Genomic DNA, 22,929 nt, shown 5'->3' on the forward strand with positions numbered 1-22,929 from the left:
ACAGAGCACCAGACTGAGCTCCCCTTGCTGTTAGCGCCTTCCGGTCAGCCGTCTACTCTACACACGGCCGCGTACGTGTCAGTGCCACTCTCTGAGCTCATCCCACCCTCTCCTTCCATCCCTGTGGCCACAGGTCCCTTCTCTATGTCTGCATCTCTATTCCTGCCCTGCTGGAATGGTTCATCAGTACCATTTTTCTCAATGCCATATATATGTGTTAATATACAATTTTGTTTTTCTCTTTCTGACTTAACTTCATTCTGTATGACAGACTCTAGGTTCAACCACATCACTACAAATGACCCAATTTCATTTTCATTCCTTTTTATGACTGAGTACTCTATATATATATATATAATTATATATATATTATATTACATATATTATTTTATTATATATTATATATACATATATATAATATATATATACACACCACATCTTTTTTATCCATTTAAAAATGTTCTTCTTTATCAACGGACATTTAGGTTGCTTCCATGTCCTAGCTATTTTAAATAGTGCAGCAATGAACATTAGGGTATGTGTGTCTTCTTGAATTATTGTTTTCTCAGAGCGTATGCCCAGTAGTGGGATTGCTGGATCATATGGTAGTTTTATTTTTAGCTTTTTAAGGAAACTCCATACTGTCCTCCATAGTGGTTGCGTCAATTTACATTCCCACCGATGTTGCAAGAGGGTTCCCTTTTCATCAGCACACTTTTTGCCGCTGGCCTTTTTATGTTTCGCTGTCTATCTTGCTCAAGTTAAATTCAAGGTCCACAGGGCCAGGAACCTTCCCCATTTCATCTGTCAGGGTCAAGCTAAGAAAATATAAACTGCATTAGATATTTCAACAGTGATAATTTAATAAAAAGGAGTTCCTTTAAAATATATTTTAAAAAAATATATTAGGAGAGAAAAAATGTTAAGGAAGCCCTAAAAAAAAAAAATAGAGGTGATAACCACAGGAAGCAATGGGGTTGTGAGAATCTAGTAACTTGCAGGAGAAGCCCACAGCACTGGGACCCAGCCCTGCCAGAGGTCATCTGTTGCTCACCTCTGAGAAGTCAGGGGAGGTTGTTCTGGGAGTGTTGAAGGAAGCTGGAGTCCAGAACCAGCTGTAGCTAATAGGAAGAAGGCTGTTGATGGGGCAACCCCTACAGGATCCAGCAAACAAAAAGAAAGGAGCAGGTCCTTACTCCTTCCTTCTGACTTTCAGTCTCACTCTAGTGCCTCTGCTGGCAGAAACAGGAAGTCCCAGAACAAAGAAGAATTGTAATTTGCAGGATTCCCATAGTTTATAGAGGCCTTCTCTGATGATTCAGATGGTCAAGAATCTTCCTGCAATGCAGGAGACCCTGGTTTGATCCCTGGGTCAGGAAGATCCCCGGAAGAAGGGAATGGCCTCCCCACTCCCATGTTCTTGCCAGGAGAATTCCAGGGACAGAGGGGTCTGGCGGGCTACAGTCCGTGTGGGTGTAAGGAGTAGAACACAACTGAGCAAGTAACACTCTCCCTTTCACAGTTTGTGGCGTCCATGCCCTAGTGTCAAGTGAAGTGAAGTCACTCGGTCATGTCCGACTCTTTGCAACCCCATGGACTGTAGCCTACCAGGCTCCTCTGTCCATGGGATTTTCCAGGCAAGAATACTGAAGTGGGTTGCCATTTCCTTCTCCAAGTGATCTTCCTGACCCAGGGATCGAATTCGGGTCTCTTGTATTGCAAGCAGACGCTTTACCCTACCAGCATCAAGACGCTACCAGTATCAAAAGGCATAGTAATAAAAAGATGGATTTGGAGCTGGTAGACAGCTGGTTTTTCCAGTGGTCATGTATGGATGTGACAGTTGGACGGTGAAGAAAGCTGAGCACCGAAGAATTGATGCTTTTGGACTGCAGTGTTGGAGAAGACTCTTGAGAGTCCCTTGGACTACAAGGAGATCCAACCAGTCCATCCTAAAGGAGATCAGTCCTGGGTGTTCATTAGAAGGACTGATGTTGAAGCTGAAACTCCAATACTTTGGCCACCTCATGCAAAGAGTTGACTCATTGGAAAAGACCCTAATGCTGGGAAGGACTGGGGGCAGGAGGAGAAGGGGACAACAGAGGATGAGATGGCTGGATAGCATCACCGACTCGATGGACATGGGTTTGCGTAGACTCTGGGAGTTGGTGATGGACAAGGAGGCCTGGCGTGCTGTGATTCATGGGGTCGCAAAGAGTTGGACACGACTGAGCGACTGACCTGACCTGACCTGACAGCAGCTAAATAACCAGCATCCTTGTCTTGTTGTATAGCCCTTAGTCCCCATGTTGGAAGAGTGTGTGGCATACAGTAGGTACTCAATACTTGTTGAATGGATGAATGAATGATGCACCACATAGAGTGTTAGTAGCTAAGGGTGCAGAGATGAGACAGACTCTAACTTCAAACTGCTCACACTCTAACAAGAGAGTCAAATATCATTTATGGTTCAGAAAAAGTGTAGTAACTTTATGGTTCAGAATAAGTGTAAATGCAAAAATAGCCACAAACGTGCTGCAGAAGCACATAGGAGGGGCTCTGCTCAGTTTGGGCACCATAAGGAAGACCCTCATAGAGGGGATCATGCTTCAGCTTGATGCTCTGGTGTGTGTGTGTGTGCGTGCGCTCAGTCACTCAGTCTTGTCCAACTCTTGGCGACACCACAGACTGTAGCCCACCAGGCTTCTCTGTCCATGGGATTCTCCAGGCAAGAACGCTGGAGTGGCTTCCCATTTCCTACTCCAGGGGATCTTCCCAACCCAAGGATTGCACCCATGTCTCTTGCTTCTCCTGCTTTGGCAGACGGATTCTTTACCACTGAGTCACCGGGAAGCCCTTGATGCTCTAGGATGAAGAGGAATTTGGAAGGCATGGAGGGATGCTGAGGGTCAGTGACGTGAGGATGCTAGATATTTCAGGTCTGGGAACAGATCGTGCAGAGGCAGAGAGCTTGGAGAGAGTGTGGCTCAAGTTCCTTACGGCTGGAGCATCCAGGGAAGTGGTGGCAGCCTGGAGGATTCAAGTTCAGCTCATGAAAGCCTCCTGTGTTGCTCTGAGGAATTTGGGCTTTGACCTCAAAGCACAGGCATGCCGGTTAAGGTTTTAGAGCAGGAGAATGACGTGACCCAATCTGAGAAATGTGAAGTTGCAGGAATGAGAATGAAGGCTGGAGCCCAACTAGAAAGTTGTTAGATCTGGGCAAAAAGGACAGGCACTTATCTAATTGTGCTTTTAATGGATACTGTCGGTTGTGCAGAGGTTACACCTCAATACAGTTGCATTAAAAGAAAAAACCACATGGGCTTCCCTGGTGGTCCAGGGGCTAAGAATTCACCTTGCAATGCAGGGGAAACCAGTTCGATCCCTGGTCTGGCAAGATCCCACAGGCCTCAGAGCACCTAAGCCTGTTTGTCACAACTACTGAAGCCCGCGCACCTAGAGTGTGCTCCAAGACAAGAGAAGCCACCGTGATGAGAAGCCAGCGAAATGCAACTAGAGAGGAGCCGCTGCTCGCCGCAGCTAGAGAAAGCCCTTTCGCAGCAGTGAAGACCCAGCACAGCCAAAAAATAAAGTAATCCTTAAAAAAAAGATCAATAAATTTTTTTTAAAAAAAGAAAAAAACACATGCTTGGGATCTGAGCTACAACTGAGGGAGTTGAAGACTAGGGGAAGAGAAGGGGAAGCTGCTAGAAGCTGGGGTCCCTTGGTCTGGACTCTCTCTGTCATGGGATAATCAGAGCCTCAGGAGTCCTGGAAGTCAGCCAGCTCTTTGCATCTTCGCCCTCACAAACCCTTCAAATCACGGAGCTGGAAGGGGCCTTCAGAGGATGCATCAGCGTCCCAGCAGGAAACAGAACTTCACTCAAATAGTTCAACTGAAGAGATTTGAACAAAGAGGAGAGACTTATTTCCAGAGAGATGGGCAGGATTAGAGAAACTAGAAGGGATGCTGAAAACCCTGAGATTACAAACAGCTGGAGGCCACCCCCGGGGGCCTCACGGGTCAAGGAAGGGGAGGAGGCAGGAGCACTCCTGGAGCCCAGGGAGCACTGAGGCAAGAGGGGAAGATCTGTTGGCCGAACAGAGAAGCACTTTCACAGCCCCCACCACCATGAAGAGAGGCCGTGGGCAAGAAATCCTCCACCCTCTCCTCCCACCCTCCAGCTGGCAAAGGCGTCCATTGATTCATTGCACAGAGGGCAGCCTCCCAAGACACAAGTCAGGGCAAAGAAGGGGAGACCTGAGACCCTAAACTGGAATGGACAAGCAGAGAATAACAGCCTAGTGAATCTCAATTCATTTTTTTTTCCCAGAAGCCTCAGAAAGCCGAGGCGAACTTGCCCAAGGTCAGACAGCAAGTTAGTACAAGGCCATTGGCCCCTCTCCCTAGGGGTCAAGGTTCATTAGGTACTGGCCCTGCAGTGAAGGCAGCCAAGTAAAGATGGCCCGTTGTCCCAGAGCTGGAGCTGCAAATCCAAATTAGCCAGAAGAAGACGGCAGAGTGGGGGAGGAGGGGACCCCAGGAGCCGGCCCTGCGTCCTCTGTGTCTACAGGTAAGAGGCACCTGCTCCCTTGTCTCTTTGTGACCTGCTGCCTATCCCCAGCCCCCTGTTTTCCTCTCTCAGGTCCTCCCCAGGCCTGGGTCACAGGAGCTCAGCCCTGGGATTGGCAGGGATGAGGGGAGGAGGCTCCCCTTCCCTGGTAGCCAGCCCTGCTCATCGATTCCCCAGAGCTGCTCACTGATCCAGCACAAGATGGTTTAATTGAAGTCATTACAATAAATGGTGCAGAAAAGCAACACCCTTAGTCTGCCAGGAGCCTCAGAGATGAGAGGAAGGGCCTCTGGGAAACCCAGAGCTCACAGCTGGCTATGATGGAAAGGCCACAGGGCTGAGAAGTCACATCAGCCTGGGTTCAAATCCTGACCCTGTGACTTACAAGCCCTGTGACCTTAATCAAGTCCCTTTATCTTCCTGAGCTCCTGTGTCCTTGTCCAGGAAAATGAGGCTTTTGCTACTTGTCCTCCATGCATGACCCCAGGCACTGCCTGCCTCTCTTGCTCTTCTCCTGTGACCTCCCGCCACCTCCACACTGCAGATGGATACTGCTCCCTGCCTCACATTCTGCATGCTTCTGGTTGCTCTTCCTGAAATACCCTCCCCCACTGCTGCCCTGGGTCATTCCCACCCACCTTTCAAGGTCAGCTTCAGCTCCAAGGTCCCCTTCCTCCAGGAAGACCACCCTCCCCCGTCTCTCCTTCCTTTGAATGCCTCTCCCACTTTCTGTGACCCTCATCTGGCATTCAGCACGCACTGTCATGCACAGCAACCTTTTTCTCTTCTCGTTGCTGGTCTTCTCATCTAGATGAAAAGCAGAAACTCTGTCTTCCCTTTCTCACCCTCACATGCCTAACACATGCTCAACTTTATCATTGTACTGGCGGGGGGTGGGGGGGAGTGGAAGGCTGGAGTGAGGGACAGAGATTCTGAGCCCAGGGGTGGACACAGAAAGAAATCAGCAGGCGCTGGTCGATGAGAAACTACCCTGACCTCCCTTCCCAGATAATTAGGATGATACATTCATTCTATGCTTGTGACTCTAGCATGAGACACAGCCACCTGTGTGGCCAGGCTCAGCTGGCTCTCGGCTCGGCTTCATCAACTGGCATCTGATTCATTAGCAGAAAACAGAGGATTCAGGTCAAGAAATCAAAAAATTTCAGCATCAAAAGAAACCTAATTATGTAGCAAAAAGTGATGTCTTTGTACCTCTAAGTTATAAGAAGCCTTGCAGCTTCCACCTGTGTGCCTTGAACACTCCTCCTTGAGTGTTCCCTCCGAGAACCCAGACACCATACCGTGAGAAGCCCAAGCCACGTGGAGAAGCCATGTCCAGGTACTCCTCAGTTTGGCAGTCAGTCCCAAATGAGTCTCCAGATGGTAGACAGCATCAAATAAACGCCAGCCATGAGAGTGGACCATCTCAGACATCAAGTCCTGTTGACCTTCAGATGACTCCAGTCCCAGCCGCTCTCTGATGCTGCCACATGAGAGAACCCAAGAAAGAATCTCCTTGCTGAGCCAAACCAATTCACAAATCAGGGGGGAAAAAAGCAAATCATTGTTTAAAAAATGATAAATCTTTGCTTTAAAAAACAATAAATTTATTTTCTTGTAAAGAAATTTTATCAAAATGTCATTTGGCTGATGAGAAGCTAAAGCTCAGAAATGCCACATGATTCATCCCAGGTCACACCATGCTTTAGAGGTAGAGTCATGTAACTGTTGTCACCCGTTACAAACAGGTGCATGTAACTTGTCACCCCATTGCCACCATCAGAAAAGCTAAAGAGGAGTGAGCTATCTGGGGCAGAAAGCTGCTGGATTTTGTAGGAAAGCTCTCAATTCCTCGGGAAGAAAACTCTTCCTTAAATGTATATGAATTTTATTTTTAATTTTCAAAGAGCATCTCATACCTTTCATAACTTCTTAGAGTTTATTGAGTTAATTGCTCTGTATTTTAGCTGGGTTGGTTTTCTTTTTCCTTCCTCCTTGGGGTAATCAGCCATAAGTTTACCTGAATATGTTTCTCATGTCAAACAATGGCTTCAAAGGAAGGGAAAGGACCCAAAAACAAGGCCAAGTGACAAAGCAAAACCCCCTACAGAAATATTCACATTTCCTGAATGATCTGTCATTAAAAATGCACGCACACGCAGGAGGGCAAACAACACAGTGTCAGAGCAGACGTTACCTGGCCAGCCACTGTCCCCGTTGGTGCTTTGAGTTCCTTGATCTGAACCAAACCCACACCCAGGGCAAAAGCGACAGCCCTCCCCCAGTTCACTGCCATCTCTTTGGCTAAACCACGGGCTCAGAGGAAAATCTTGGACTTGGCTTTTCTTCTTCAGCCCCTTCAGTTTAAGCAACCATCATTTTAAGGCCCATCTTGCTCAATACATGACAATGGCAGATTCGAGGAAGCTGCATCTCAGTGTAAGGATAGAGTCAAGCTCTTCCAGTCTTCATTTTTGTCTTTGAGTTGATGTGATGGGTATCAACCTCACATTGGACAGACCTTGGTCTGGGCCCCATAATTGTTCGTTCTGAAGGTTTGCTGGGAGAAGCCACCATTTTTTGGACATCATCTACGGTTTATACTGGGTCCCAAAGGTTTTCTTTCTTTTGCCTTGTGTTTAATCTTTCTAGCCACCCTATGAGGGAAGAATTACTACCTCATCTTAAACAGAAAGAAATTTAATCTCGAAAAGGAACACACTCCAAACATCACAACTGGAACTCAAACTGAGGCCTAACCAGTTCCCAAGGCCTGCTCTTTTCCCATATACTCAGGCTATCAGGTATCTCTTGCCACAACAACGCAGTGAAACAAATAATGAGAAAACCTCAGCGGTATTCAGTAATCAGCATTTATTGCTCACGCAGCTGGGATAGTTGGCTGGGTGGTTCTGCTGATCCCGGCTGGACTCACTAACATACCTAGAGTTTGGCTGCCCACTGAGTGATTTAGGCTGGGCTCCAGGGACCACTGCAGGGACTCGCTCTCCTCCACACGTCTCTCATCCTCCAGTCGGCTAAACCGGGCGCGTTCTCGTGGCCACGGCAGAGCTACAAGAGACAAGGCAAGTCCAACTGACTGCACAGGGACGTCTCAGGCTCTTGCTTACATCGCGTTTGCCGTCATCCCTTCAGCCGGAGCAAGTTTCGTTGCTAAGCCCAGAGCCAAAGAAGGAGGACACAGAGGACGCAGATGATGGGAGAAAGGGTGTGAATGCAGGAAAGGATGAAGAGCTGGGATCACTTTTGCAACCTACCTCACTGACCTTGGGCAAGTTACCGTTCCCTCTTGAAGCTTCTGTCCCTGCATTTTTTTAAAAAAAAAACTGGATTGTATCTATCTTGTAGGGTAGCTGAGAGCATTCAATAACATAAGCTCTGTGAAACACCAGCAAAGTCAAAAGTATTCCTTCTGCTGATGTATTTCAAGTATACAAGCTTGGGGGTTGTGGGGGGCCAGGGTGAGAGTACTCATTATTAGAGGTACATGGAAAGTTCAGTTCCTATTTCTAGAGTCCAGAAGGTTTACACAAGTCTCAGAGGTGAGAAGGCCAAATCACTGAGACAATAAATAAGAATCGTAAGAAGAAAATAAATCCAGGGAAAAAAGAACAATAAGTAAAATGATGTAATTAAAGTTACTGTTGAAGAAACGATCAAGGAGAGAATGAGTCAGCCACAAGTTTAAGCGATGAATCAGGCCCAATGTCATGTTTCTAGAATTCTTGTCTATTTCAAGAGAGCCTGATGTCCCAGTTAAAAGAGCACCTTGAGCCTGTAGCAACAACATCTGGAAGGAAACACGCTTTTAATTTTAATTCCTCCTCAACACCACTGCTAACCACAGGAGCAGAGGGCTGGGTGCAGAGTAGCCCATCTGAACAATCCCATGGGGAGGGGCCAATCACTGCAGCATTATTTCACGTGTATTAAAAAGGATTTTAAATTCTTTTAAAAAATAAAGCCTGTGCCATATGCCATTTGATTGTCAAAACAAGGCTATGAATATTAATTGCTCTACTCAACAGATGTGGAAACTGAGGCTTAAATGGTCCCCTAGTTAGAGGCAAGTCTAAGAGTGGAAGGCAGGTCCCTGAGCTATTCTCTCCCAGACTGACAGAGAGCCATCTTCCTGCTGTTGGTAACTCATTTGGATTTTTATTTCCAGTCTGTAAGAAATAATATCAAACATTTGCTGAGCCACTCACCTCAGAAGCATGGCAGCTCACTGAACCCTCTCCACAGACGGAGGTCAGCATATGGCCGGTTTCTTTCACAGATCAGGAGAAGTGGAGCTCAGAGACTTAAACCACTTGCCTGAAGTCACACAGCCCAGGAACAGCAAGCTATGAAACACACTCAGGTCTGCGTGGCCCCCCTACCCCAGCAAACAGCACATTCCACTCTGCCAGCATGTTTTTTTTCAAATTCCACTATCACCTACATTAAAGCCTGAACAATTAAAAGCAATTGTATGGCTAAATCTGCCCGCCCCCTCCACACGCACACACATCTGCTTGTCCCTCAGTTAATTCAAAGAACAAGTTTTCTGACCTGTATTTTCCACTTCGCTTTTTCTACCACACCACTGCCTCTAACAGACACAGCTCAAAGCAGAGGGGCAAGTGATATTGGTTCAGGAAACCTGAGCTGTGACCCTGAGCTGCTGACAGAATGTCTGATATTTATAGCAACTTAGAGTCAAGTACCGAGGAAAGTGTGTTCTGGATTGTTGCAGACGTCCTCAGGGGGAAAGAAGGCATCTCTATGAAAAATTGTGTGGGATGCCTAACTGATGGAGCATCAAACATGAAAGGACAATTCAATGGGTTTGCATCCCGGTTTAAAAAAAAGAATAATAAAAGGATGGCCCAGCCAGTCTCTGTGGATAACATTCTTCAAACACTTAGGATATAGTCACAGGAGAGGCCACAGTGCTAGTTGAATTTATAAATTGCCCCTTACACTTTAACTATTTCATTTACGTGTTTGCCTATTGATTTAGATTTGTCCCATTCCACAAAGGAGTTGAGGCTGATTGTTTAATTGTGAAAACTATGGCCAAAAATGCATAGGCCCTCTGACGGCTCAGCAGTAAAGAATCCACCTGCCAAGGCAGGAGACTCAGGTTCGATCTCTGGGTGGGGAAGATCCCTTGGAGAAGGAAATGGCAACCCACTCCAGCATCCTTGTCTGGGAAGTCTCACGTCCAGAGGAGCCTGGCGGGCTACAGTCCATGGGGTTGCAAAGAGTAGAACACAACTGGGCGACTGAACAACAACAAAATGACCAAAACTTCTCATGCCCCCTGTAACCCTGCCCTTGTCCTGCAGGCTGACTCTGGGCCTGGCCCCATGACTTGCTTTGGCCGATGGAACGGCAGTAAACTTCATGCAAGCATAACTTGAAAAAGCATGCAGAAGAGTGCCCCAGCCGTCCAGTCAAGGCTATTCTAGACCAACCAGCCTCTGTCAATGTGCCAGTGACCACAGAGCCCAGATGAGAAATAGCCAGTCCTGGCCAGATCAGCAGAATAACAAGCAGACCAGTGAGAAAGACACTGTTGTTTAAAGCCACTAGGTTTGGGGATGCTTTGCTCCATGACAATAACTAACTGATACAGAAATTTTATTCTTGAAAAACATTATTAATTAATCAAAGGTTATGGATTGAGTGCCCGTGATCAATCCTGTGGTAGGTTCTGGAGAATACAGAAAACCATGTTGTAAGCCGTGATCCTGCTTGGAGTTTCATATTTACTTGTGGCAAGACAAAGGAAAAATACCAGCCAGATCTACTTAAACCATGTGGAAATTGTTTATATCCTTCTCTCTCCTCAAGGCCAAGCTCAAATGCTACCTTCCTCTTGTAACATTTCCTTCCTCTAACTCCTTGCCAAATTGAATTGTTAACTTCTACCTCCTCTGGGACACTGCAGACCATTGTTTAAATTCTTTCAGGGTGACTTTCATGTTACATTTAGAGTGATAGTTGGATGAGAATGTGTCCATCCCGCCCACTGATTATACTGGGTCTTGCGTCTCACTATATGGAACCCAACATCTGCTTCAGTGGTTGCCTGAACATGAGCCGTGTCAGTGTTTGCTGACTGAATGAACGTTTTAAGAGTTCAGCGTGAGGGAAAACTCAGAGAGGAGTTTGTGGTAGTCAAGGAGTGCTCCGTGAGGGAAGCAGGAGTGAAGGTTCTCAACTGATCCACAGTAAGAATTCCTAGAATTCATGGACTGAATTCAGGGGGACCTATGAACTTGGATGAGGAAAAATTGCATCTCTGTGTTCACTAATCTCTAACTGAAACTTAGCATTTCATGCCATTATAAATGTAGGTTACAAACCACAGAAGCAGGTGTAACAGATGTTTTCCTAATCACCATATACTACTGCAGAGACCTCAAAATATCATTAATGTTCATCACTGCTTTGAAATAATAGTGTTTATTTAATATAGTAATAAAGGAGAATAGCATTACCATATCACAATTTGGTGTTCTTTAATATTTTAACAACCACATCACAACCAGTTTCCGTTATAGTACTGTGTGTTTTTTTAATGTATCTAAAATCATATTTTTGAGATGAGGTCTGTAGGTTTCATCAGCCTGCCAAACGGGTCTGTGGCACAAGAACGGTTAAGACTCCTCTCTACCTTGGGGAATATGCAGACTGTGACTCCCCAGATTGGCGAGAAGTAAATATTTTGGATAGATGACCAACATAAACGAAGATCCAAGTGGGACGGGACATGAGTTTCACACAGGATGGAAAGTTCACCCTCTCCCCACCCTTGAGGAGAGAGCCTCCTGGACAAGATGAAGTAAAAAGACAGAATCTGCTAGCATAATAACGCATCCAAGAAAGGAGGGAATAACTGATTTCTCTTAGCCTCTAAGAATTTGGAGAATTTAAATGCTTGAGGATCTAACAGTCCCCCCGCAGGGTGGAGCCGGGACTCAGGAGAGAGCTGAGCTCTGACCCTTGCAGAAACCACGTCCCCTGCCACACACAACTCTAGTCAAATGGACGCCAAGAAAAGGCCACGCCCCAGTCCCCCGGGACAGGGCTTCTGCACGGTGATTAGGCCACACGCTGCCTGAGGCTGGGTTTGAGGAGACTGGCAGCTGACTCACTGGGACCAAGGATGCTTTGCACCATTCTTGGACTCAGAACGGATATGCAATTGGCTAACACTGAGACTCTCTTTTAGAAAAACACAATGATGACAGTTTGTCCTCGCAGAAAGACGTTACAGGCATAACAGAGGAGTGACCACATGGGTTTGGGGACAGCGCAGAGGCCACCCTGATGAGATCAGAAGGCTGGCTCAAGAAGTAAAGCTGAAGGGGGAAGAAGACAGAGAGGAATGAAGGAGAGAGAAGCAAAGACAAACTCTAGGTTTTCAAGAGCCTCTGACCGAGGCAGGGAAGTTAGACGGAGCTTGGGACAGATGGCAAGGTCAATCTAAGGGATATGAGGGGGAGCCTGGTGGGCTGCCATCTATGGGGTCACACAGAGTCAGACACGACTGAAGCGACTTAGCAGCAGCAGAAGACATCTCAGGGACAGGTCCCGGAGTCCACCAGAGACTCAAGAATAGAATTCCAGGGGCAGACTGAAAGGGAAAGGGGAGATAGTTAAGGGAATCATCCATGTAAAGGGCATTGTTCAAGTCCCCAAGAATAAAGGCAATAAAGTGAAAGAAAAGCAAGGACTGGGCCTAAGGGGATGGTCACAGAATCAAGACAAAGACAAGCTAATAATGAGGATAATAATACAGGAGTAAGGAGACCCCTGTGTCCAAAAGCCAAGGTAAGAGAACATTCTGAGGAAAGGGTTAAACGTAGCCAGAAAAAGAAACTTGTCAAGGTCTCAGGCTGTGGCCGGTGGGAGGTGCTTGGTGAGTTCCCACGGAGCCCAGCGTGGATGGACGGAGGCCCACCGTGGGGGAGTGGGTGGGTGGAGTCAGTGAAAGGGGGAGAGGGAAGCCAGGACAGAGGGAGGGCCAAGCCTGGAATTAAGTTTCTTTTCTCCAAGAAGATCCAGACTTGCATTAGAGAAAGAAGGAAACTGCAAATCTGGGGTATTTAAAGGTCATGTGAAAATCATGGAAACCTCAAGCTGAAACTGTTCCCACCTAAATAATTTTTGTTTAGAAAGCAGGCAACGCCGCTGAAACCATCTCAGCACAGCTCCCAAAATGGAATGACTCAGATGTCTCTGAAAATGTGTGGATGCTCTGAACTGCTCTGCTAATATATGGTCTGCCCACACTGAGTCCAGGGTCTGTTATGGGGCTGTCTGACACGGAGGCCAGAGCTCCCCGGAGGCGCTGTAAGAACTGGAATTCAGAACGTGGGGTCAAGGGAAGAGAGCTGCTATCACTGAACACACCCTGCAGCTTAATAAAACCATCCACCATTTAACCAGCCTCTACTGTCTGCCCAGCACGTCACCGACGATCTCCTAATCCTTAACCACAGCCTGACAAAGTCGTTTAGCTCCATTATTCTCCCCACTGTCCGGATGAGGAAAACTGAGACTCAGGGGGGTAAAGTAACCTGCCTTGAACTCACAGTTTACTGAAAGGCAGAGATAGTGCTGGGACCCAAGCATGTCTAACTTCCAACCTGCTTCTGTCTACCCTGTGACCTCAACCAACTCCATCCCACCCCCCAAAATGGGGGGGTGGGGGGAATGTGACATTACCACCTGTGATAGCCAATGAAAGACAAATCTCCTGTAATGTTAGTTTGGCTTTCCAAGTTCAACCTCTTCAAAAGTCTTTTTTTTTTTTTTTTTTAATTCATCTGAACTTAACCAACTTTAAGGAATCCATTCGCTTCTTTTCCAAAAGCCCTTCTTGAACTCTTGCTGAGGACAAGCGCTCAACTGGCTCCCAGAGGGAAGGGCTCTCAAGGGATGCCCTGGTGGTCAGGGAAGTCTTCACAGAGGAAGAACATGAACCAAATAAGTTTCTTAATTTTGTTGTTGTTGTTGTTTAAACAAAGTAGGACTGCTAAATCTTTTGAAAAGTCAAATAGTGCTCAAAGGCTTACAATTGAAAAGAGCATTCTCTTCTTCTCCCCAACCCAATCTCCCACACCTTATTCTCCTGAAGCTCTTTCCCCTGCTGTTTACCTCCCTCTCCCAAATAACTCTCTCTAAATTACTCTCTGGGTCACCAAGGGGCTTCCATGGTGGCTCAGAGGGTAAAGAGCCTGCCTACAATACAGGAGGCCTGGGTTTGATCCCTGGGTAGGAAAGGTTCCCTGGAGAAGAAAATGGCAACCCACTCCAGTATTCTTGCCTGGAATATTCCACGGACAGAGGAGCCTGGAGGGCTACAGTCCATGGGTTAGGACTGAGCGGCTAACTTTCACTTTCATGCTAAATAACACTTATTCTTCAATCTCTTGAATCATCATCTTAAACATTGGTTGACATCTTAGTGGACTAGAAGTTTTTCTTCCATTCTCTCTCCTCCTCCCCTATCCTCCTCAACTACTTGCATCTCAATTTTTAAATTTTTATTATTTTATTATTATTATTTTGGCTGCACTGGGTCTTCGTTGCTGCACATGGGCTTTGTCTATTTGTGGGGAGTGGGAGCTACTCTCTAGCTCTGGTGTGTGGGCTTCCCATTGCATTGGCTTCTCTTATTGCAGAGCACAGGCTCTGGAGCGCAGGTGCAGCAGTTTTGGTGCCTGGGCTTAACTGCTCCACAGCATGTGGGATCTTCTGGAACCAGGGCTCAAACCCATGTCCCTGTGTTGGCATGTGGGTTCTTAACCACAGGACCACCCTCATAAGGGACGTTGCTCATAATTGTTTTAAATCCTTAGTCTACACCTTCACTACTATGTATTCCCAGCCTGAATAGTAGACTATGATTCTACTTCCTTTCTTTTTTGTTTTTCCTATTAATAATTACCTCATTTTTCATCAACTTAGGCTTGTTTTGTAAAAAGCAATTGACTAAACTTTTCCATGCCCTCGATGTAATTTTCCACATGACCAAACCTGTCTGATAATTTGTCAGTCTCATTTATTTTCCTGGGGACAAACTCCCTTACCCCTTAGAACCTTCAGATATCCTGCTGATCAGGTCTAGTTGTTCCCTGGGCCAAGGCACAGCTGGTCTCCTGATATTCTCTTAGCCAATACCCAAGGAATTCCTTCCCTTGTGTCCCCTGGGTTTGGGGTCCCTGTTCCTGGATCCCACATCTTCTTTCTCAGCTCCCTGGTTTGGGCTGAGCACATCCTTCAGTAGTTTCATGAGAAAAGGTACGTGGGTGGACAAGTTATTCTGAGATATCATATGTCTAGAAAAGTCTTCATTTCACCATCACATTCAATTGATAGCCTGGGTTGGTGTGGAAGGAAGATGGTAGTCGCTCAGTTGTATTTGACTGTCTGTGACCCCGTGGACTGTAGCCCGCCAGGCTCCTCTGTCCATGGGATTCTCCAGGTAAGAACACTGGAGTGGGTTGCCATTCTCTTCTCCAGGGGATCTTCCCAACCCAGGGATCGAACACAGTCCCCTGCATTGCAGGCAGCTTCTTTACCATCTGAGCCACCAGGAAAGCCCCAGGTTGGTATGGAAGTAAGTCAGAAAAAGAAAGACAAGGGCTTCCCTGGTGACTCAGTGGTAGAGAATCCACCTGCCAATGCAGGAGACACCGGTTCTATCCCTGATCTGGGAAGACCCCACGTGCCGAGGAGCAGCTAGCCCCGAGCCCCACAGCTGAACCTGTGCTCCGGAGCCTGGGAGCCACCACTACTGAAGCCGGGGCACCCTAGAGCCCCTGCTCCGCAGCAAGAGAAGCCACTGCAATGAGAAGCCTACATGCTACAACTAGAGAGTAGAACCTGCTCACCGCGGCTAGAGAAAAGCCTTCACAGCAAGGAAGCCCCAGCACAGCCAAAGTAAGTAAGTAAAATTATTTTTTAAAAAAGAAAGACAATACCATATGATATCACTCAGATGTGGAATCTCACAAATACGACACAATCGACACATCCACAAAACAAAAGCAGACTCACAGACATAGAGAACAGACGTGTGTTTTCCAGGGACGGGGAAGGGGGCAGTGGATAAGGAAGAGAAGGACTGGGAGTTTGGGATTAGCAGAAGCGAGCTATTATATATACAAGAAGGTCCTACCTTATAACACAGGGCACTATATTCCATATCCTGTGATAAACCATAATGGAAAAGAATATGAAAAAGAATATATGTATAAGTGAATCACTTTGATGTACAGCAGAAATTAACACAACTTTGTAAATCAACTCTACTTCAATAAAATCTAAAAACAGGAGGCACCAAAAGATCAGTCAGAGGCTTTGAGTACCTGGGCCTGACTTGTCCATTTGATGAGCTACATTCTAGGACAGTCGTTCCTCCTGACAGCTTGTCTGCTACAGACCCCTAGATATATGCATCGATTGGTCATTTCTTTGGAATTATTCAGTTCCTCCAGAGAAACATTCTTCTATGTCCTTGTGGGGTTGAAGCCAGAATGCCAATACAGACCTGATTCTGCTGCTCTGGAGCTGGATGAGAGAAAGGTGCTGGAGATCTCTCAATTTATCTGCAGACTCAATCCGCCTGCTTTTGAGTAGGACTCCTTACCCCTTTCCTAGGTACACCTGGCTTCCTTGAGCCCAGCGCCCCCGATCTCTCGTGGAAGTAGGAGGGACAGCCACCCAACTGCTGAGGACTTAGAGATGTACCTACTCCTTACCTAGACTGTGAGACTCCCTCCCCGTGGTGAGCCCCAATCTCCATCCCACTTCCTGCGGCACTCCGTGCCTCCAATCCCTAACCCTCTAAATTGGGTGAGTGTGGAAGAAATCAACTCGCTTCCCAGTACCTTTCCCAGCTGTGAGTATGGAGATTTGGTATTCCTCCTCTCTGCTAGGAGAAGGGAATGGCAACCCACTCGAGTCTTCTTGCCTGGGAAATCCCATGGACAGAGGAGCACGGTGGGCGACTGTCCATGGGGTCACGAAGAGTCAGTAACAGCTGAGTGACTGAGCACACAGGCCACTCTGCTAAGTCATGGATTCCTCCTCTAGCAGCTTTACCCCCTGGATCTCTTGTTTTGAGACCCAGGAGCACAGACATTTGAGTCCATCAAAGACAAAATTCAGGTTTCTGTTCCAGTTCTCCTGGTGGTTTCTGTAGAGTTTTCAGGGAGTGAATAGAATGGTGACGTCTCTCTTCTACCACCTTGGAAAGCCTCGAGCTCAGCCTCAGAGGTGGACAGAAGCTGACCTGGCAGCTGAGGCAGGAAAAGTTATTCTTGGCAGAGGGCACGGTGTGTTCACAGGCAAGAGGAATGAAAGCAAACGGCCTACAGCTTCTGGTGACTGGAAGCAAGCTCAAGGGAGAAGAGGCTGGACGGGGGCCAAGGAAGTGGGTCATGAAGGGCCACAAGGGTGCCAAGAAGTTTGTCACTGATCCTGGAGTAAAGGGGAAGCCTGAAGGAGAGTAACCACGTGACCAGATTGGTCACTTGGGCAGCGATATGGCAGGCGTGCTTAAGGGAGTCGGGGGCACACACGCCTGGGAGGACAGAGACCTACTGGGGGTTATGGCAGTGGTTTCCCCATGAGAAACAGCAGCAAGAAAGTGAACTCGAGCAGTGGCAGTCAGCGCGTGAGGAGAAATAAACATGCAACCCACTCAAAGGTAGAATCCACAGGACCCACGACCAACAGGGGCGGGGCAGGAGGGCAGTGGGAGGAGTCTAGTTTGAATCCCAAGTTTCCGATTTGGGCAACAGAACAGGTGGCATAGCAACCCACTCCAGTATTTTTGCCTGGAGAATCTGCATGGACAGCGGTGTCTGGCGGGCTGCAGTCCCTGGGGTCGCGAGGAGTCAGACATGACTGAGCAACTAAGCACAGGTGGCAAGGGTGCCCACAGAGATGGGGAAATGCTGGAGGAGAAGCAGGTATAGGGAAGCTATGTTAGCATTTTTATTACGTGCCTCCAAATCCAGGCTCTGGGGTGTCCAAACTGGTATTGTATAGTTGCCGTCAATATCCACATAGCTATCTGAGTCTTGCTTTTTTCTCTTAGAAATAATTTCCGAGGGTCAACAGAATCCTCCAATGTCTTTCTTTAATTTGGCCACAGAATATCCCATCATGTTAATGTCCTGTGTCCCACCTCCTCAGGACTCTTTTCCGGGCATTCTAAAGAGGACTGTAGGAACTCCACAGTGCTCTTGGCAGGCTCTCTGAGTGGCCTCCTCCTTCCCCCGAGGCTAAGGACCCCTGGAGAGGTGGGTCAGTGGCATCCGCTCCATCCTCTCTGCCACCTGAAATAAGAGTGAGGAGGAAGCACACTTGGCCACACGGCCTGAAGCTCATCCATGCCCCAAACCACCTCCCAATCTGATCCTCTGGTCGCCAAACAACAGTGATCCTACCGGACCTGGAGGGAGCAAGGCCCTCTCCTTCCCTCACCTGGGCCCTCTCTGCTTCCCAAACAGTCATGCTGCTTTCTGCTGCCAACCGTTCTCAGGAGTGGCCCCATTCAGATCTCCTCCCAAGAGGGTGTCAAGGTGCATGGGGTCAAAGTGTCATCAGGGTCACGCCTAAGAATGGTGGGACCCACACAGGGAAGCAGGTGGCCCTATGGCACGGTTAGGGGAAGAGGAGTGGACCATCGGTTGTTATGGCAACCAAGGCTCCCAAGATGGAGGGAAGGGGAAAGGCGGCCCTGCTTAAGAGTTGCCATGGCAACCCAGATCCTTGAGACCAGCTCTGAAGACAAAAACCACACACTCCCCACTTACAAAGAAGGTACCAGGGAGTCCTCAGGATTCTTTGCATTTCAGAGAGCTGAATGGAATGAATCAAGGTCTCCTGGTCCCACAGTTGACTTCAGAGACTTTTCAGAGACAGGAAGGCTTCCACTTTTCTTTGGGAAGACAGCCAGGGCTTGGCAATCCCTCAATTCACTCAAGAAGCATCTATTGAGACTACTGTGTACCAGAGACACTGTGATAAACAAGACTCAGGCCTTGTTCTTAAATGAGGAAACTAGACATTTAAACATCGGTGTAAGACTGTTGCTGGTGGGCGTAAATGGTTCAGCCTTTTCTGGAGACAGTTTGGCAGTATCCATTAAAATTATAGGGCTTCCCTGGTAGCTCAGAGGGGTAAAGAATCTGCCTGCAATCTGCCCAAGTTCAATTCCTGGGTCAGGAAGATACCCTGGAGAAGGGAATGACAACCCACTCCAGTACTCTTGCCTAGAGAATCCCATGGACAGAGGAGCCTGGTGGGCTACAGTCCATGGGGTCTCAAAGAGTCAGACACGACTTAGAGACTGAACAACAACAAAGGATGGTTGGTACTCTGACATTTATGGAGGTGAAAAATGTGTGTATTGCTGGTTGTGGGACAATGCAAAGAGCCACACTAGGTGGAGAGTTAGAAGAAAAGACAGGTGGGTGGTAAGAGTGAGGTCAAATTTCATCAGAAGGAGAAAGAGGAAGGCATTTTAAAGGGATGGCAAGAGCAAAGACTGGGAAGCCTGGAAGTCCAGGTGTGTTTGAGAACTCCAGGCAGACTCCATGCAGAGGTGACAGAGATGGGTTGGGACCACAGACCTCCCCAGGGACAGGGGAGAGCCATTTCAAGTGTGGAAGCCAGAGAGGGATGTGAGAAGAGCAGAACCTAGACAGATAGCCCAGAGGGCTCCTGTGTGGTGGGCGGACAGAAGGGGAGACATCCCTGGGGCAGAAAGACACCTTGAGAGGCTGCTGGAATCCCTCCCATGGGGAGAAATGATGGGGACTCCCCTGAAGGCAGATGGAGGACAGGGAATTCCTAGAAGTATTTCACAAGTAAGCAGGGCAGGAGTTGATGTGTTTATGAATCCGTAGACTGCCATTCTATCAGGGCCAGATGAGCCTCCCCCACTTCAGTTCAGTTCAGTCGCTCAGTCATGTCCGACTCTTTGTGACCCCATGCACTGCAGCACACTAGGCTTCCCTGTCCATCACCAACTCCCAGAGTTTACTCAAACTCATGTCCATTGAGTTGGTGATGCCATCCAACCATCTCATCCTCTGTCATCCCCTTCTCCTCCTGCCTTCAGGGTCCTTCCCGCCTTCCCAGCATCAGGGTCTTTTCTGATAAGTCAGTTCTTCCCATCAGGTGGCCAAAGTATTGGAGTTTCAGCTTCAGCATCAGTCCTTCCAATGAACACCCAGGACTGATCTCCTTTAGGATGGACTGGATGGATCTCCTTGCTGTCCAAGGGACTCTCAAGAGTCTTCTCCAACACCACAGTTCAAAAGCATCAATTTTTCGGTGCTCAGCTTTCTTCACAGTCCAACTCTCACATCCATACATGACCACTGGAAAAACCATAGGTTTGACTAGATGAACCTTTGTGGGCAAATAATGTCTCTGCTTTTTAATATGCTATCTAGGTTGGTCATAACTTTTCTTCCAAGTAGTAAGAGTCTTTTAATTTCATGGCTGCAGTCACCATCTGCAATGAGTTTGGAGCCCAAAAAAATAAAGTCTGCCACTGTTTCCATTGTTTCCCCATCTATTTGCCATGAAGTGATGGGACCAGATGCCATGATCTTAGTTTTTCTGAATGTGGGGAAATGGAGTCCCAGAGAGGAGAAATGAGGTAGTCCCTGCTTTTATGACTGAGTGTCTTCTGGGCCGCTTGGAGGAGGTGGCTCAGTCCTTCGAGGACCTGGCCCCTTTTAACATCTGATTCAGACAATCCCCAACTGAGATGGGATGGACCAAGAGAGACCTGCTGCCCAAGCAGCCTCTGTGGGAAGAAGACAGGGAGAAAGACGACAACTCTGATGCCTAGATGGCAAGGGTCCCACTTGAGATCCAGGCCTCCTAGGGGGGAAGTGTTCCGGGCATCAGACGCGGACATGGCTGGCCTGCAGGGAGCCTGGGGGAGGGGGTGCTGGGGCCCTGCAAAGGGTGGCTAGTCGTGAGCACGCTGCCCCCAAGAGCTGGCAGGAAATGTCTCTGTCACCTGCCTCTCTGGTGCCCTGCCCCATGCCAGGAGACAGGCACTGTGGTGGCCCAGACAGAGCATGGGACTCTGGAGTCAACCCCTGACATCTAGCGCCTTCCAGTCTGCCCACTGGGTAAGCTGGCCTTGAACTTGCCATGTAACAATCCCATGTGGAAAAACTGACAGAGGCCCAAGACTCACTCTGAGAAATGCTGCAGTGAACGCAGCCCTCCTCCTGGGCAGGAGAAGGGGAAAGCCCCCAAGGGATCCCTGTTGCCAAGCTGCCAGTGTGGCCCCATTTAGCAGATCAGCTAGAAGGAACGGTGGTGATCATTACCCTCCCTGAACGGTGTGCAAGCACACAGTAGGCGGTGCGCCTCTGCACACGATGTCCTCTCATTTAGAAAAGAACTAAACGCCCAGGGCAGGTGCGGCTATTCCGTTTCACAGACGGAGGAGACGAGTTCTGATTCAGGCTCCCCCAGCCTCACGCCAACCTTTGGACAGCAGTCCCAGCAGCTGCTAGACTAGATTCAGATCTGTTACCACTGGCCAAAGAAGTTCTGAATGAGGAAAAGTTCTCCCCTTAAACAAGTTTGGGAAATGCTACAAATTCTTGCCTTCTTTAAGAGAATCACAGTGCCTCTTCAGTTATCAAAGGCTCTTAGAAGTCCCGTAGTAATGCTCTTTAACATGACATTTCCCTAACATATGGCTTCCGTCATGACTCAGACAGTAAAGAATCTGCCTGCAATGCAGGTGACCTGGGTTGGATCCCTAGGTTGGGAAGATCCCCTGGAGGAGAAAATGGAAACCCACTCTGGTACTCTTGCCTGGAGAATCCCATGGACAGAAGAGCCTAGTGGGCTACAGTACCTGGGTGACAAAAATTCAGACATGAAAGAACAACTAACACATTCACTAACAACTAACAACTTTCACTTTCACACTTTCTTGGCCTCTTTTACAGTCTGCAGAACCTGAGCTCCCTGAAACACATCCTGACAAATGTGGATCTGACCAATAGCAGCAGAACTCTAAAGGTGGGATTTCAGACCTTGAAACAAAAGGTAAATCCTTGGGCAGAGTCTTCCCTCAATCCCTCAAGTCACAGCAGAAGCCTCTGCTTCCTCCCGGGCCTCGGAACAGAGAGAGCGGATGAGGCTGAGGTCTGCGGGTCTCCGACCTGCACCCTCGGTGGGCAAGGGGAGGACCACGATGCTAGCTATGGCAGGGCTTGTCTGCGGCGTCCTTGGGTGGGCGGCCCAGGTCAGGCATCTGGAAGAGCCAAGGCACAGATGTTCCAGCCACTCTTGGATTCCAGCCTGGGCTCCTGCCTTCCCTAATTCCAATATTTGGCTGCCGCTCTCGCCTAATTCATATTCCAATGTCAACACTGAGTAATCTCCCCCAAACACTGGCAGCCTTGGAGCTGGGCAAGAGGAAGGGGCAGCTGCCAAGCAGGGACAGAGGGACCAAAGGGGAGGCAAGGAGGAGGTGAGGGGGAGGCAAGAACTCACACAGCGCCCGCCCCCCACCCCCAGCAGGGCCGGTAGCACCTGCGAGCTTTCCTGGAGAGACGAGACCGCGGCCCTAAAGGCACCCAGCACTCACCTGTGCTGATCAAGGCCACGAGGTGTAAGGGCCAAGGTCCTCCCATGCACAGAGAAGGGAGAACCAGAGCCCACTCAGATGTTGGGCTGGGCTGCCCGGGAGGGTGGCTCTTGTGTGATGGCCAGACAGAGAGTGTGACCGCAGTCAGGAGGATAGGGTCTAGCTCCAGCTCTGCCTCTTAACTGGCTGTGTGACCTTGGGCAAGTCACTCAACCTCTCTGGGCTTCATTTCACTTCTAGAATAAAGAAGTTGCCTGTCTCTGGGGGAAAAGCAAGAGAGCATCAGGAGAAACAGCGTGGGCCCGACTGCTGAGCTGGCTCTGTCCTGGCTCTTGACCTCACTGGACTCTGGCATCCTCATAGGTAAAATGGGAATAATAATGTTGTATCCGTTCAGGGGCTCCCTGGGATGAAATGAGAGAGGGCGTGCAAAGAGCATGGATCTCTGCACGGACTGTGGGGGCAGAGTGAGGTATGGAGCAGTCCGAACATGGTATGCCTGCAGTCACCTTCTTCCCCCCTGCAGGCCCTCACTGAACTGAGCCTCATGTGAGCTCTATGAGGGAGAGACTTTTGCAGGGGCGGAAACCGGGCCGTAACTGGCCCACAAATCACACAGCTGGAGGGCACTGGGGTCTGTCTGACACCGAAGCCCCGGGGCCTGTTCTGATGTCCCGCACT

At 48.4% G+C, this 22,929-nt stretch overlaps 1 long non-coding RNA gene across 1 annotated transcript; it reads right to left on the reverse strand.

Moving 5' to 3' along the window:
• Positions 1-7,486: 7,486 nt before the first annotated feature.
• LOC122707011 lies at positions 7,487-9,212 on the reverse strand. The gene is made up of 3 exons (XR_006344556.1): positions 9,153-9,212; positions 8,807-8,915; positions 7,487-7,649 (listed from the first exon to the last, which is right to left on the reverse strand). It is a non-coding gene; the product is annotated as an uncharacterized LOC122707011 (long non-coding RNA).
• Between the last annotated feature and the right edge of the window lie 13,717 nt (positions 9,213-22,929).

Source organism: Cervus elaphus, chromosome 1 (assembly GCF_910594005.1).
Source record: "Cervus elaphus chromosome 1, mCerEla1.1, whole genome shotgun sequence".
In the NCBI taxonomy this organism is placed as follows: domain Eukaryota; kingdom Metazoa; phylum Chordata; class Mammalia; order Artiodactyla; family Cervidae; genus Cervus; species Cervus elaphus.